The sequence below is a fragment of the Saimiri boliviensis genome, chromosome 2, assembly GCF_048565385.1.
Source record: "Saimiri boliviensis isolate mSaiBol1 chromosome 2, mSaiBol1.pri, whole genome shotgun sequence".
Classification (NCBI taxonomy): domain Eukaryota; kingdom Metazoa; phylum Chordata; class Mammalia; order Primates; family Cebidae; genus Saimiri; species Saimiri boliviensis.
The window spans coordinates 137,665,520-137,680,199 of NC_133450.1; the positions used below are offsets into that span (position 1 = coordinate 137,665,520).

Genomic DNA, 14,680 nt, shown 5'->3' on the forward strand with positions numbered 1-14,680 from the left:
CGCCCCCGCCCGACGAGGCCGCGCCCGCTCCCGCTCCTCAGGCCACGCCCTGCACCCATTCGGCCCCGCCCCGGCCGGACTTCCGCCGGGAGCTTGGTGCACCCGGCTTCTCCGCCCCGCCCGCGTTGGCCTCGGTGCGCCGGAGAAAGTGCTCCCGGCCGGCCGCTGCGGTCGGGCCAAGGTTCCGCGCCGGGCGTGGACGGTCCGCAGGTGAGCGACTCCGCGGGGCAGGTGACAGGTGGGCGGCCGGGGCGCCGAGGGCAGAGCGGGGCGGGGAAACTGAGGCCCCGGCGGGGCGGGAAGGCGCGTTCTCCCTCGGGGCCCTGCCCCGCCTGCCTGTCCCGCGGGCCCCGGGCGCGTGTGAACTCCCGGGACGGGTCGGACCGCGGCGCCCGGCAGATTCCAGCGCAGAGCGGGTGGCTTCGGGCGTTGCGGGGCGTTCCCGCGGGTCGGCGGCGGGGCCCAGGTTCGCAGCCGGCCTCGGGGCAGAGCCTGCCCGGCTCGGGGCGGCCGGAGGGTTGCGGCCGCGTTTTAAATGCCTTCCGGCGCTGAGCAGCAGGCTCTCTGGGCCCGCAATGTGAAAGGGCTTTGCACTGCTCGGATAAATGATCTTTCTTTCTCATTGGCCTCGGTTTGATCAAAGTCTTTCTTGAAAGCAGTGATTGTCGAAATCGGAGGGTCAGAGTGTCCCCTCCTGCTGGGGAGGTTCATTCCCAGAGAGTTGTGACCCGTGTCAAGCAGGAAAGGAGGAGACGTTTCCATGGGGATTTTTTTTTTTTTTTTTTGGAACTCCAAATACTGGCTCAGCACTGTGGCTCACACCTGTAATCCCGGCACTTTGGGAGGCTGAGGTGGGCGGATCACGAGGTCAGGAGGCTGGGACCAGCCTAGCCAACATGGTGAAACCCTGTCTCTACTAAAAATGCAGAAATGAGCTGGATATGATGGCGGGCACCTGTAATCCCAGATACTCCGGAGGCTGAGGCAGGAGAATCGTTTGAACCCAGGAGGTGGAGGTTGTAGTGAGCTGAGATCACGCCACTGTACTCCAGCCTTGGTGAAACAGTGAAACTCCATTAAAAAAAAAAAAAACCGAAAAACTGAGCTGGAATGGCACCACAGGGTGGCAAACATGAGACCTCAGTGAAGTCATTAATTTATAGAGCTGCTGTCATCTGTTGAATCGTCTCTAGTTTCTAGAAACACCATAATTTTAGTTTTCCCAGAAGTAACACATAGGATGATAATTAATTTGTATGCCAGGATGAAAAAACCTGTTGCATTAGGGAGACAACTAAAAACATGAAGAAACTAAGATCCAGGTTCTTGTTTCTTTTTGTTTGTGAAGAGACCAGGTCTTGCTCTGTCCCCCACTCTGGAGTGCAGAGGCATGATTCCCACTCAACACAGCCTTGAACTCTTGGGCTCAAAGGGTCCTCTTGTCTCTGCCTCCCGAGTAGCTGGGAATACAGGCATTCACCAGGACCGGCTAATTAAAAAAAAAATTTCAGCCGGGCGCGGTGGCTCAAGCCTGTAATCCCAGCACTTTGGGAGGCCGAGGCGGGTGGATCACAAGGTCAAGAGATCGAGACCATCTTGGTCAACATGGTGAAACCCCGTCTCTACTAAAAATACAAAAAAAATAGCTGGGCATGGTGGCGCGTGCCTGTAATCCCAGCTACTCAGGAGGCTGAGGCAGGAGAATCGCCTGAACCCAGGAGGCGGAGGTTGCGGTGAGCCGAGATCACGCCATTGCACTCCAGCCTGGGTAACAAGAGCGAAACTCCGTCTCACAAAAAAAAAAAAAAAAAAAAAAAATTCAGTATAAACCAGGTCTTGCCACCCTGCCCAGGCGATCCTCTCACCTGGACCTCCCAAACTGCTGGGATTACAGGTGTGAACCACTGTACCCAGCCAGGCTCTTCTTTAGAGACTTGTAGCCAGAAGATTGTTTAGGATTTAGTCCAAATTGTAGGAAAATAAAAAATACAATGCTCAGGGCTAGAATCCAGTAACAGGTATGCTATAGTTTTTCTCTGAAACATAATTTCTCTCTCTCTACTTCCCCATTTCTACCAAAAATAAATCTTGGTAAGACCAATTTACTTGTAAAATAAATTTATGATTACATTTGGCCTGATGATTCGCATGAAGTACAACTGGTGATTGGCCACATAGGCTCCTTTTTAAATTGGCAGGAACTTTGTCATAAGGAATTTCAGATGAGACTGTTTTTCCCCATGTCAGACAGGTAACGTGCTGATGTCATAAGAAGGTTTGAGGGCGACGTATCTTACACATGAGCCAATCATTGTGCTTATGAACTACAAAAGCATCAGATTAGAGCTTTAAAAGCCACTTGAGGGCTGGGCATGGTGGCTCATGCCTGTAATCCCAGCACTTTGGGAGGAGGATTGATTGATCCCAGGAGTTTGAGACCAACCTGGGCAACATAGTGAGACCCCTGTCTCCACAAAAAGTTTAAAAATTGGCCAGGCGCGGTGGCTCAAGCCTGTAATCCCAGCACTTTGGGAGGCCAAGGCGGGTGGATCACAAGGTCAAGAGATCGCGACCATCTTGGTCAACAAGGTGAAACCCCATCTCTACTAAAAATACAAAAAATTAGCTAGGCATGGTGGCGCGTGCCTGTAATCCCAGCTACTCAGGAGGCTGAGACAGGAGAATTGCCTGAACCTAGGAGGTGGAGGTTGCGGTGAGCCGAGATCGTGCCATTGCACTCCAGCCTGGGTAACAAGAGCGAAACTCCATCTCAAAAAAAAAAAAAAAAAAAAGTTTAAAAATTACCTGGGCATAATGGTGCACACCTGTAGTCCCAGCTATCAGGAGGCTGAGATGGGAAGATCACTTGAGCCCAGGAGATTGAGGCTGCAGTGAGCTATGATCGCACCACTGCACTTCAGCCTGGGTGACAGAGTGAGACCCTGTCTCTAAAACAAACAAACACCATGTCTAGGAGGCCAAGCCAAGGGCTGCCCATCATCACACTGTACTTATAATACCTCTATGAATTAGGGGGTGAATGTCTCTCCTCCAGGTCCCAAACTATCTTGAAGTCCCTGGATCGGTCAGAAAGTGACATTCTTTTTTTTTTTTTTTTTTTTTTTTTTTTGAGTCTTGCTCGTTTGCCAGACTGGAGTGCAATGCTGCGATCTCAGCTCACTGCAATCTCCACCTCCTGGGTTCAAACGATTCTGCTGCCTTAGGCTCCCAAGTAGCTGGGATTACAGGCGCTTACCACTATGCCTGGCTAATTTGTATTTTAGTAGAGATGGGGTTTCACCAGCTTGGTCAGGATGGTCTTGAACTCCTGACCCTGTAATCCACCCTCCTTGGCCTCCCAAAGTGCTGGGATTGCAGGCGTGAGCCATCACCCGGCTGAAAGTGACATCTTTACTTACCTCAAGGCCAGGAACCTTGTAAGGGAAGTATGAAAACAGGGCACCAGTCCAGTCTTTCCAAGGGGCTTTTTATTGGCTCTGTAAAAAGAACCTCAGTTCCTCAAAGCAGTGTGGTCATATCTGAAAACACGTCATTCCAGTCAAAGCCTGCGTAGAACAACCAGGGTCTCCAATTGTGTCCTGTTACAAGAAAAATAGATTCCTTTTTTTTTTTTCAGCTCAGTCACCAGGATGGAGTACAGGTGGCATGATCTCGGCTCACTGCAACCTCTGCCTCCTGGGTTCAAGCGATTCTCCTGCCTCAGCCTCCCAAGTAGCTGTGACTACAAGCATGCACCACCATGCCCAGCTAATTTTTCTGTTTTAGCAGAGACAGGGTTTTACCATGTTGGCCAGGGTGGTCTCGAACCCCTGACCTCGTGATCCGCCCGCCTAGGCCTCCCACAGTTGTGGGATTACAGGTGTGAGCCGCTGAGCCTGGCAGGAAAGCAGATTTTTATTGAACTTATGCAAAGAACTATATTGAATATAAGAATACTCATGAATCGCTTCCAGATTTTTGAGAAATCAGGTAGAGAAAAAGACAAATGTTTCATTTTTGCTCACAAAAGTATATGTCACCCAATTGCCATAGCTATAAATAGCTCAAAAAGAAAAAGGTTTTTTCACTCTGGAAAACAAAATATTGAAAAAGTCAGCAAGGTTTTAGCAACAACAGAAAGTCATAAAAAGTACTTCAGTCCTCTGTCAGTTCAGTTCCATGTAATTTGCTTTTTTTCTGTATGACACTGGGTTAGCAATCCTCGTGAATGCATCAGCTTTTTGATAAGAGGCCTGGAAGTTTTTATCTGGTCCATTGGTGTGAGCTCCCAAGTTATCAGAAGCCCGTATACTTATCAGTGTTCTTTCCGTGAATTTCCTTGATGAAAATGCAAATTTTGTTTTATTTTGAGACAGAGTCTCGCTCTGTTGCCCAGGCTGGAGTATAGTGGCATGATCTTGGCTCACTGCAACCCCTGCCTCTTGGGTTCAAGTGATTCTCCTGCCTCAGCCTCTAGGTAGCAGGGATTACAGGCATGTACCACCACACCCGGCTAATTTTTGTATTTTTAGTAGAGACGGGGTTTTACCATGTTGGCCAGGCTGGTCTTGAACTCCTGATCTCAACTGATCCACCCGCCTCGGCCTCCCAAAGTGCTGGGATTACAGGCATGAGCCACCACACCTGGCCTTAAACTGCATTTTGAGAAGAATCATAGTAAAACAGTAATTTTCTGTGGACGACGAAAGACTTAGCATAGTCGTGGGTGAAGATGCAGTTGACAGTGAATTTGATCACGTCTGTGGATAGAACAATATAACGCAATCCTAATTAGTACTGACACCGTACACCAAGACATGCCAGAATTTTAAAGAATCTCATACAATTTTGGAGCATATGTGTTAATAATACATTTATACAAATATAACTCAAACAGGATTTCATAGTTGATTATGCCTCCTGTATGATTTTAACACACCGAATCAGCCTCACACATCTCCCTTGGACTTCTGGGGATTCCTGTTTGTTATGTCCAGATTAGTTCAGGTCAAAAAAGCCTTCATTTTAGAGCTTGAAATTTGGTTTTGGGAAGCATGTCAAATATCAAAGGCTTAACACAATTTCAAAATAGGGTCACAGGCCACTGTCAAGTAAGTCATTCATTAACCAAATTGGTAATTCGGAGATTTCCAAAAGCAAAACCGTTCCTCTGATAGAGAGAAGACTTGGTTTCCCAAATGGTCAGCAGAGCTGATGAAGACAGCACGAGGCAGACAGAGTGTCTCTCCCTCTTTGCCCTCTTCTTTTTTCTGTTTACTGAAAAGTAAACAAACATCTTTTTCGATTAATATTATACGAAAATGTTGTTCAAAAGAAAAACACTCTACTTTTCTTATATATCTTGCATACAGAATTGTTTCTTTTATATTTAGTAGTTTCGATTACATATATTAATTACAGTGTTAACTCTTAGTGACCCTAATTTTCAGTTAAGAACTTAGCAAGTAGGCCGGGCGCGGTGGCTCAAGCCTGTAATCCCAGCACTTTGGGAGGCTGAGGCAGGTGGATCACGAGGTCAAGAGATGAAGACCATCCTGGTCAACAAGGTGAAACCCCGTCTCTACTAAAAATACAAAAAATTAGCTAGGCATGGTGGCGCGTGCCTGTAATCCCAGCTACTCAGGAGGCTGAGGCAGGAGAATTGCCTGAACCCAGGAGGCGGAGGTTTCGGTGAGCCGAGATCGCGCCACTGCACTCCAGCCTGGGTAACAAGAGTGAAACTCCGTCTCAAAAAAAAAAAAAATAGCAAGTAATTTTGAACTATATTTGTAGATGAAAACCACTTTACAATGTGCTACAGAGATATATTTCCTAAATTTTTTATTAACAGACCTAAATCTATTTAGCTTCCTCTGCCATATAAAAATAAGATACCAATGTACATAAGCTTAAGCTTATGCTTAGTAATTAATATTTCAGGCAGACCGCAGTGGGTCACGTCTGTAATCCCAGCACCTTGGGAGGCTGAGGTGGGCGGATCATGAGGTCAAGAGATCAAGACCATCCTGGCCAACGTGGTGAAACCCCGTCTCTACTAAAAATACATTTAAAAAATTAGCTGGGCATGGTGGCACGTGCCTGTGGTCCCTGCTACTCGGGAGGCTGAGGCAGAAGAATTGCTTTAACCCAGGAGGTGGAGGTTGTAGTGAGCTGAGATCGTGCCACTGCACTCCCGTCTGGTGACAGAGCAAGACTCCATCTCAAAAAAAAAAAAGTTAATATTTCCATTTTTTTTTGTCTTTTTTTTTTTTCCTTTTTGTGGAGAACAGGGTCTCACTGTATTGCCCAGGCAGGTCTCGAACTCATGGGCTCAAGCTATCCTCCTGCCTCTGCCTCCCTAAGAGCTGGGAGTCATTTAACTTAGAAATGACACAGAGTTGTTTTGTTTTGTTTTGTTTTGTTTTTTGAGACGGAGTCTCACTGTGATGCCGTGACATTGCAGGCTGGCATGCAATGTCACAGTCTCGATATTCTCCTGCCTCAGCTTCCTGAGTAGTTGGGGCTGCAGATGCCCTCCACCATGCCTTGCTAATTTTTTGTATTTTTAGTAGAGACAGGGTTTCAGCGTGTTGGCCAGGCTGATCTTGAACTCCTCACTTCAAGTGATCTGCCTGCCTTGGCCTCCCAGAGTGCTGGGATTACAGGTGTGAGCCACTGCACCCAGCCAACTCAGACATTTTATGCTTATGTAGTACTTTTTTTTTTTTTTTTTTTTTTTTTGAGACAGAGTCTCACTCTGTCACCATACTGGAGTGCAGTGGTGTGATCTTGGCTCACTGCAAGCTCCATCTCCTGGGTTCAAGCAATTCTCCTGCCTCAGCCTCTCAAGTATCTGAGACTACAGGTGCACAACACCACGCCTAGTTAATAGTTTGTGTTTTTAGTAGAGATGAGGTTTCACCATGTTGACCAGGATGGTCTCAATCTCTTGATCTTGTGATCTGCCCACCTCGGCCTCCCAAAGTGCTGGGATTACAGGTGTGAGCCACCGTGCCTGGCTGATCATCTGGTACTTAATTTAACATAACATGACTTTTAAGATTTTAAATTACTGAAAAGAATTTGGAAATTGTTACACAGATACCCTCGCTATGTCTTCTGCAGTCATCCTGCATCTGAAGTAGCCTTGTGGTATCCAGGATGGCTATGATGGGCAGGGCCTGTCTGGATTCTGAATTTTCCTACCAGGCACACGGCTCAGGACAGGGGACACAGTTGTGAAGAAAATGCCCGCAGGATCCACATTCTTCCAGCATGCCCAGGAGGCAAGGCTGGGGCAGGCAGGAGTAAGCCACATTGGGTTTGGCTCTACCTTGTGGCTGGAGGTCCAGGTCATGTCCCCAAGCGGCACCACAGCCACCTCTCCAGACCTCAGAATCCAGAGGCTAAACCAAAGACACAAGCTCACAGTACGGCGTGTGCAGGGCTGTAGGGAGCCTGACAGTCAGCCCTGACAGCATGAGCTCACAGACACCTCAAGCAAGTATGAAAAATACTACAAAAGCAACAGTTTTATGACCTTAAAACATCTAGCAAAGACAGTATAAATCTGTCTGACTGGTAGACCCAGGCAAAAAAAGTCTAAAATTATGTATGATACTGACAAGTCTGAAGACTTCCCTATTTATTTATTTATAGATGATGGGGTCTCACTCTATTGCCCAGTCTGGAATGCAGTGGCACAGTCTTGGCTCACTGCCACGCCTGCCTCCCAGGTTCAAGCAATTCTCCTGCGTCAGTCTCCCAAGTAGTTGGGACTACAGGCACGAACCGCTATGCCTGGCTAATTTTGTTGCTGTTGTTGTTATTTTTAGTAGAGTAGGGTTTCATCATATTGGCCAGGCTGGTCTTAAACTCCTGACCTCAAGTGATCCACCTGCCAAGCCTCCCAAAGTGCTGGGATTACAGGTCTGAGCCACCACACCCGGTCCCTAATTTATTTTAATAACAATTTAAAAACTAATTTTATTTACCAAATATTATCTTAGATGACATTCCCAAATATTATCTTAGATCACATAGGAATGTCATATATGTAATATATATATTTCATATAGTCACATAGAGGAATAACTTATAGCATTCATTAAGATTTTTCATTTGCCAGCTTTCAAATGGTTTTTATTTCCACTGACCTCTTTTAGTGCCCTAAAAATGGTTAGCTAGGCACCCTTAACTTTGTACTTGTAAAGGGATGACCCTTAGGTGAAGCAAGTAGGAAAACTTTACATCCTTGGCCGGGTGCAGTGGCTCACGCCTGTCATCCCAGCACTTTGGGAGGCTGAGGTGGATGGATCACAAGGTCAAGAGTTTCAGACCAGCCTCGTCAACATGGTGAAACCCCGCCTCTACTGAAAATACCAAAATTAGCTGGGCGTGGTAGAGTGCCCATAATCCCAGCTACTTGGGATACTGAGGCAGGAGAGTCGCTTGAACCTGAGAGGCAAAGGTTGCTGTGAGCCAAGATCGCGCCACTGCACTCCAGCCTGGGTGACGGAGCAAGACTCTGTCTCAAAAAAAAAGAAAAAGAAAAGCAGAGCAGAGCTGTAGACCCCAGGCGGAGCTGTGTGTGGCTGTGCACTCCACAGGAAGAGAAAAGCCGTAGAAGGGCGTGAGTGGCCGCCTTCTCTGGTACCTTATGGGGTCTGTGTTGTTGAAAGTCCCTTCTAGATTCTTTGATGTGGCATCAAAGACAACAGGAGGAGGGCGGAGGAGGGAAAAGCAGAAGTAGATGGGAGAACACTTTTCAGACAACTTGAGATTTTAAGCTTTTTGAATGTCCAGTGGGGAAATTTTACAATTTTCTCAGCAAAAAGCAACCAAGAAGGAAGCCGGGGGTCCAGATGTGTAATTAAAAGGGGTTTTAGTTGAGACTAAAAAGCATCCTAGGCTTCTGCCGGCTGGTCAGGTCCAGGGTTCCCTTCACTGAGGCTTTGAGCAGAGCCGCCTGGGCACTCTGCTCACAGCACCAAAGCTATGGGACCAAAGGAGGCCTCTCCTCACCGCTGAAGGTCTGCTGGAAAAATCAACTCAGGGAGACTTTTCTGAGACGAGTCTTGCTTTGTCATCCATGCTGGAGTGCAGTCCCGCAATCTCAGCTCACTGCAACCTCTGCCTCCCAGATCTGAGCGACTCTCCTGCCTCAGCCTCCCAGGTAGCTGGGATTACAGGCATGCGCCCCCACACCTAATTTTTATACTCTTAGTAGATATGGGGTTTCACCATATTGGCCAGGCTGGTATCGAACCCCTGACCTAGATGATCCACCTGCCTTGGCCTCCCGAAGTGCTGGGATTACAGGTGTGAGCCACTGCACCTGGCCTCCAAAGGAAATAGGTGATGTGGCATCACCCAGGGCCTGCCTCGTGGGACTTTTGCTTCACGCAGACATCCTGCCAGCCCTGGGGGTCCTCAGCCTCTGCCAGCGAGTGTGTGTCCCAAGGCTCCACCATCCACTCCATGGTCCCACGCCGCCTCGCAGCTCACACCCTGCAGCCCCGCCAGCCCCTCACCACGGGCTCTGTCCTTTCCTCCCCACCATGGGCCGGCATCCCCTGCAGGCACCCTCAGCAGGGCCCACCCGCTTCACAGCCTGCACTTGAAGGAGGCTGGAAGGGCCCAGCCCTGCCGGCCGGGGTGCCAGGCCCACACCTGGCATCGGTGCAGTCACATGCACGACATCTTCTTCCGTTCGCGGCGGAAGGCTGCTCCGCCGTGTGGTGGCCATGGACGTCTCGTTCCTCAGCCAGACTGTGCATCCTCTGTGGCCGCCGTACACAGTGCAGCTGGGGTCGTGTGTGCCTGAGTGTTGGTGCAGATGCACATTGCTGGTCCCGTGGCCTCTGCCTGGAAGAGGCATTGCCAGGGCCTGTGCTCATGCTGTGTTCAACTGTTTGAGGACCTAGTGGCCTGTGGCCTGTGGTGTGTGGCATGTGGTATGTGGCCACACTGTCTCCTTCCCCTCACGCTGTTCACCCAGAGGCGGTCAGCAGGGGGCTCTGTGTCCAGGGCCCAGTGGTCAGCTTCCGCCTCACCCAGGGCCTTGCCCTGGCCCATCCGGCCCCTCTGTGGGGCATTGCTTCCTGGGCACTATTGGGGGTGCCATGCTCACCACCTACTCACTTTTCTATTTTCACTATAAGCAGTCAGAAACGTGCTACCACTGTGCCTGTGGTGTCCACATGAATCCCCGGCCGTGTCCTTTGAGTCCAGACACGTGTGTCTCCCGCCGCGTCTGGTGGGCGTCGCTTCGCCGGGATGAATGTCCCGCCGTGGCCCCAGCTTTGCCCGTGGCGTCGGTCCTCACGAGGGTCTCCCTCTGCTGCCTTACTGCCTCTGCCTGTCCTCAGGCCCACAGAGAGGATGAGAGGAGCCTGAGGTTGGGTGCCCTTGGTCAGAGGCTCCTGTCGGAGTGGGACGGGCGCCTTCGGTGTCTGTGGGGAAGGGTGCAGGGCGCTTCCCAGCCTCCTGACTCATGGACCGAGCCCAGGGAGGGCCCTCTCCCTTCTGCTCCAGGTGGGAGCGGCTCCTGCCCGAAGACCCTGCGCGAGCATCCGTGAGCCCGCTGCAGGCTCACGACAGACCCAGACTGGGCTGTGGGACGGGCCACCGACCCTGGGTGTGGGTGCTTGTGTCACGGGCAGTGCAGAACCAGGTCCTGGAACTGCCTGTGCCCCCTCGGTGTGACCGGCTGTGTTGCGTCCCTGTCTTCCACAGAGGGCAGCCCCCTGGCGTAAGCGGGTGCGGGATGGCACTCTGAGCTGTGTGGTGTGTCCCGGCACATCTTAGGGTGGAGAGGGCCTCTGGGAGGCAGCAGCTGGGCTGATGAGGCTCTGGACGTCTGCCTGGGGAACAGCTGGGCGGGCTGGGGGTTTCTGGTCCTGAGAAGACCTGGGATATGAGGCGATGAGCTGCCCGTCCCTCGCCAGCCGTGCAGAGCAGGGTGGAGTGTGAACTGACCTGGGGGTGCCTGGCCTGATGGGAGGCGGCAGAGGCTGTGTGACTTGGACGCAGGTCATGAGGCCCCGAGGCCGCCTCTTTGTCCCTGTGGGTTCCTCGCTCTGGAGACCACGGGCTGCAGGGAACTGAGGCCTCCAGCCCAGGGTGCAGTGCCCACTCCCTGGTGGAGGTACCACCCAGCCAGCCACTGGAAAGTTCCTGACCCTCAGGCACTGCATAAGAGAGTAAAGCACTGACTGTGGCCCCGGGTGTGGCTAGCAGTGGCCACCACCCTGGGGAAGGCATGGAGGTGCTGGAGCTAAGATCCCATCCTAGTTTCAACCTTCAGAAGTATTGTTCATGGGCTGGGCCTGGTGGCTCACGCCTGTAATCCTCGCACTTTGGAGGCCGAGGTAGACAGATCATGAGGTCAGGAGATCAAGACCATCCTGGCCAACATGGTATAACCCTGTCTCTGATAAAAATACAAAACTTAGGCGTGGTGGCATATGCCTATAATCCCAGCTACTCAGGAAGCTGAGGCAGGAGAATCGCTTGAACCCGGGAGGCAGAGGTTGCAGTGAGCTGAGATTGCTCCACTGCACTTTATCCTGGGCGACAAGAGCAAAATTCCATCTCAAAAAAAAAAAAAAAAAAAAAAACCCTGTGACCTATGTGGCACCCACGGGGGCAAACACGCCAGCAACCCCAAGAGTGGCTGTGTGGGACCTGTCACACCGGCCGGCCTCCTTCTCCATCTCCCGTACAATATCCCTGCAGAGTTACTGTTTGTGTTTAAAATTGGTCATCTTAATGGTTAAAGAACAGAACAGTCCCTAAGTTAAATTGGTAAGTGTAAAAAGAGAGAGACAGGCAGTAACAGGCGCTGGTGAGGCTGTGGAGAAGTTATAGATGGAAGCATCCAATGATTGGTCCCCGGTGGAAATGGTCTGGTAGTTCCTCAGACAGCTCAACATAGAAGCACCACAAGACTCAGCAGTTCCCGCCTCAGTATGTGCACACCCAGATCCATGAAAACACGGTCCACACAGAAACACGCACACAGCTGTTCACAGCAGCACTGTCTCTAACAGCCAGACGAGGGGGTGCACCCAAATGTCTGCTGGACAAACCATGGTCCGTGCACACTGGGGCATGACTCAAACACAGAAAGGGTGCTCCAGCTCACGCCGCGGCTGGGATGAGCTTTGACGACACTGTGCTGAGTGAGTTCAGCCAGCCACCAGAGACAGCATCTGCGTGGTCTCCGTTACAGGAAATGCCCAAGATAGAAAAACTCACAGAGACAGAAACTGGCCAGGGGCTGAGAAGGGGCGGAGGGAGTCAGTGCTGATGGGCACATGGTTCATTGTTTTTGGGGTGGCTTTTGGGGGCAGTGATCAGGCCACTACACTGCAGCCTGGGCAGCAGTGAGACACTGCCTCAAAAAATTAAATACAAATTGTCGTAAGCAAGATACACGGAAACACGGAATCACTGTGAGGCCAGTGCACAGTGCGTGAGTCAGCCACAGAAACACGGAAATCACTGTGAGGCCAGTGGACGGTGTGTGAGTCAGGCACGGAAACACATGGAATCATTGTGAGGCCAGTGGACAGTGCGTGAGTCAGCCACGGAAACAGAATCACTGTGAGGGCAGTGGACGGTGTGTGTCAGGCACGGAAACACGGAATCACTGCGAGGCCAGTGGACGGTGTGTGAGTCAGCAACGGAAACACAGAATCACTGTGAGGGCAGTGGACGGTGTGTGTCAGGTACAGAAACACGTGGAATCACTGTGAGGCCAGTGGACAGTGTGTGTGTCAGGCACAGAAACACGTGGAATCACTGTGAGGCCAGTGGACAGTGTGTGAGTCAGGCACGGAAACACAGAATCACTGTGAGGCCAGTGGACGGTGTGTGAGTCAGGCACGGAAACAGAATCACTGTGAGGGCAGTGGACGGTGTGTGTCAGGCACGGAAACACGGAATCACTGCGAGGCCAGTGGACGGTGTGTGAGTCAGCAACGGAAACACAGAATCACTGTGAGGGCAGTGGACGGTGTGTGTCAGGTACAGAAACACGTGGAATCACTGTGAGGCCAGTGGACAGTGTGTGTGTCAGGCACAGAAACACGTGGAATCACTGTGAGGCCAGTGGACAGTGTGTGAGTCAGGCACGGAAACACAGAATCACTGTGAGGCCAGTGGACGGTGTGTGAGTCAGGCACAGAAACACGGAATCACTGTGAGGCCAGTGGACGGTGTGTGAGTCAGCCACGGAAACACGGAATCACTGTGAGGTCAGTGGACGGTGTGTGAGTCAGGCTGCTGTTCATCTAGGAGGCCAGAGCCTCCCTCCCTCGGGACCCAGGCTGTGCCTCAGCTCATCCAGCTGTGCCCTCAGTCTCTGGGGGCTGCTCTGGGGGGTTCTGGGGTATCCACCCGTCCTGTGTGGAGTTTAGAGACAAAGCCTGTTTTCTGGCTTCCCCCACACTGCTGTGGGGAGCGGGGCCTCGGGGCTGGACTGTCTCCATCTCCTGGAAGGGCCCAGGTAGTCACCTGGAGCTTATGACAAGGAAGATTTTAAGTTTTCTTGTAGATAGGTTTTTAAAAATAATGAGAAACAAGTTAACTTATTTTAATAATACATTTTATTCAATCCAGTGTACCCAAGTATTACCGTTTCACGTGAAGTCCATATAAAAAGCCATCACAGAGATACTGACGCTGTCTCTAATCACGTATTCTGCACATTCTGCTGCTGTGTCAGGCCATATGAGGTGGGGAGGGGACAGGCCTCGGATGCCTCCCTTGGGGACGGCAGCTTCTAGGGGCCCACTCGCTCCCGGTCTCAGGCCCATCCTTGCCACAACCTGGGGTGGCGGCTGCAGGGCCCTCAAGGACGGATGACGGTGTTCAGCGCTCTCGGGAGGGGGCAGTAAGGCCAGCTCTGCGGGCTGGAGGAGCCTGGGAGCCCGCCACTGGGGTGCCAGGGAGACCTGGGGGGGCACATGGCCCACCCTCCTGCCGCTTCCTGCCCTCCTGGCCATGCCTGCTGCTGACACAAGGCCCACCTGGCAGGCCCGAGGGTCCTCAGGGAAACCACAGAGGAAGCGTGACCTGGCGCCTGGACAAGAATGCAGGGTGGCCCGGCTTCCAGTCCGTCTTGGGTGACTCACTGCCCGGTGGAGAAAACACCATTGTGTGCCGCGGCCACAGGAAGCACCCCCTCGGCCCGCCCTCCTTTCCAGGTCCCAGGTGGGTGGAGCAGCTCCGACGGGCCTCCTGACCGCTCCCACTCCCGCCGGCCCACCATGGCCACCTCCGCCCCTCAGCCAGTAACCTGGCTTCTCATGGGGTCCCTCAAGGTCTGCCTGTTAGGGGGTCGTTTGAGGGAACGTTGGGTCCTACTTGAGGGCGAAGCTTCGAGGGAGGGTCCCCCGCATGTCCCATGGGCCCCGCCTTCCTGAGGAGGCTCCTTGGGAGGCTACTGTGTCTAGGCCAGGCCTCCCAGGAAACCGAGCAGTGGGGCTGCCACCCACCCGCCGCGGATCCCATCTCCAAGCAAGCCCTGTGCCTAGAGCTCGGGGGCAGCTGTGCCTTCAGTGGTTGAAGGGGACATCCTGGGCCCAGTAGGGTCTGCGGTGGGGACGAGCGTTCCTGAGCGTGCATGCTGCTCCCACGTCTGCGCTGTGTTCGCCATCATCCACTCCATCTC

The 14,680-nt window shown here is 51.9% G+C and overlaps 1 protein-coding gene and 1 pseudogene across 10 annotated transcripts in view; one reads left to right on the top strand and one right to left on the bottom strand.

Moving 5' to 3' along the window:
- The first annotated feature begins 68 nt into the window (after positions 1-68).
- Positions 69-14,680, top strand: part of EXD3 (exonuclease 3'-5' domain containing 3) — a 92,933-nt gene continuing 78,321 nt past the window's right edge. For all 10 annotated transcript variants that reach the window (XR_012516450.1, XR_012516451.1, XM_074394419.1 and 7 more), the window contains exon 1: positions 69-210. The gene's annotated coding sequence lies outside the window, so the exon portion shown is untranslated. The remainder of the gene's footprint in view (positions 211-14,680) is intronic.
- LOC120360755 (small nucleolar RNA U13) lies at positions 2,242-2,336 on the bottom strand (annotated as a pseudogene).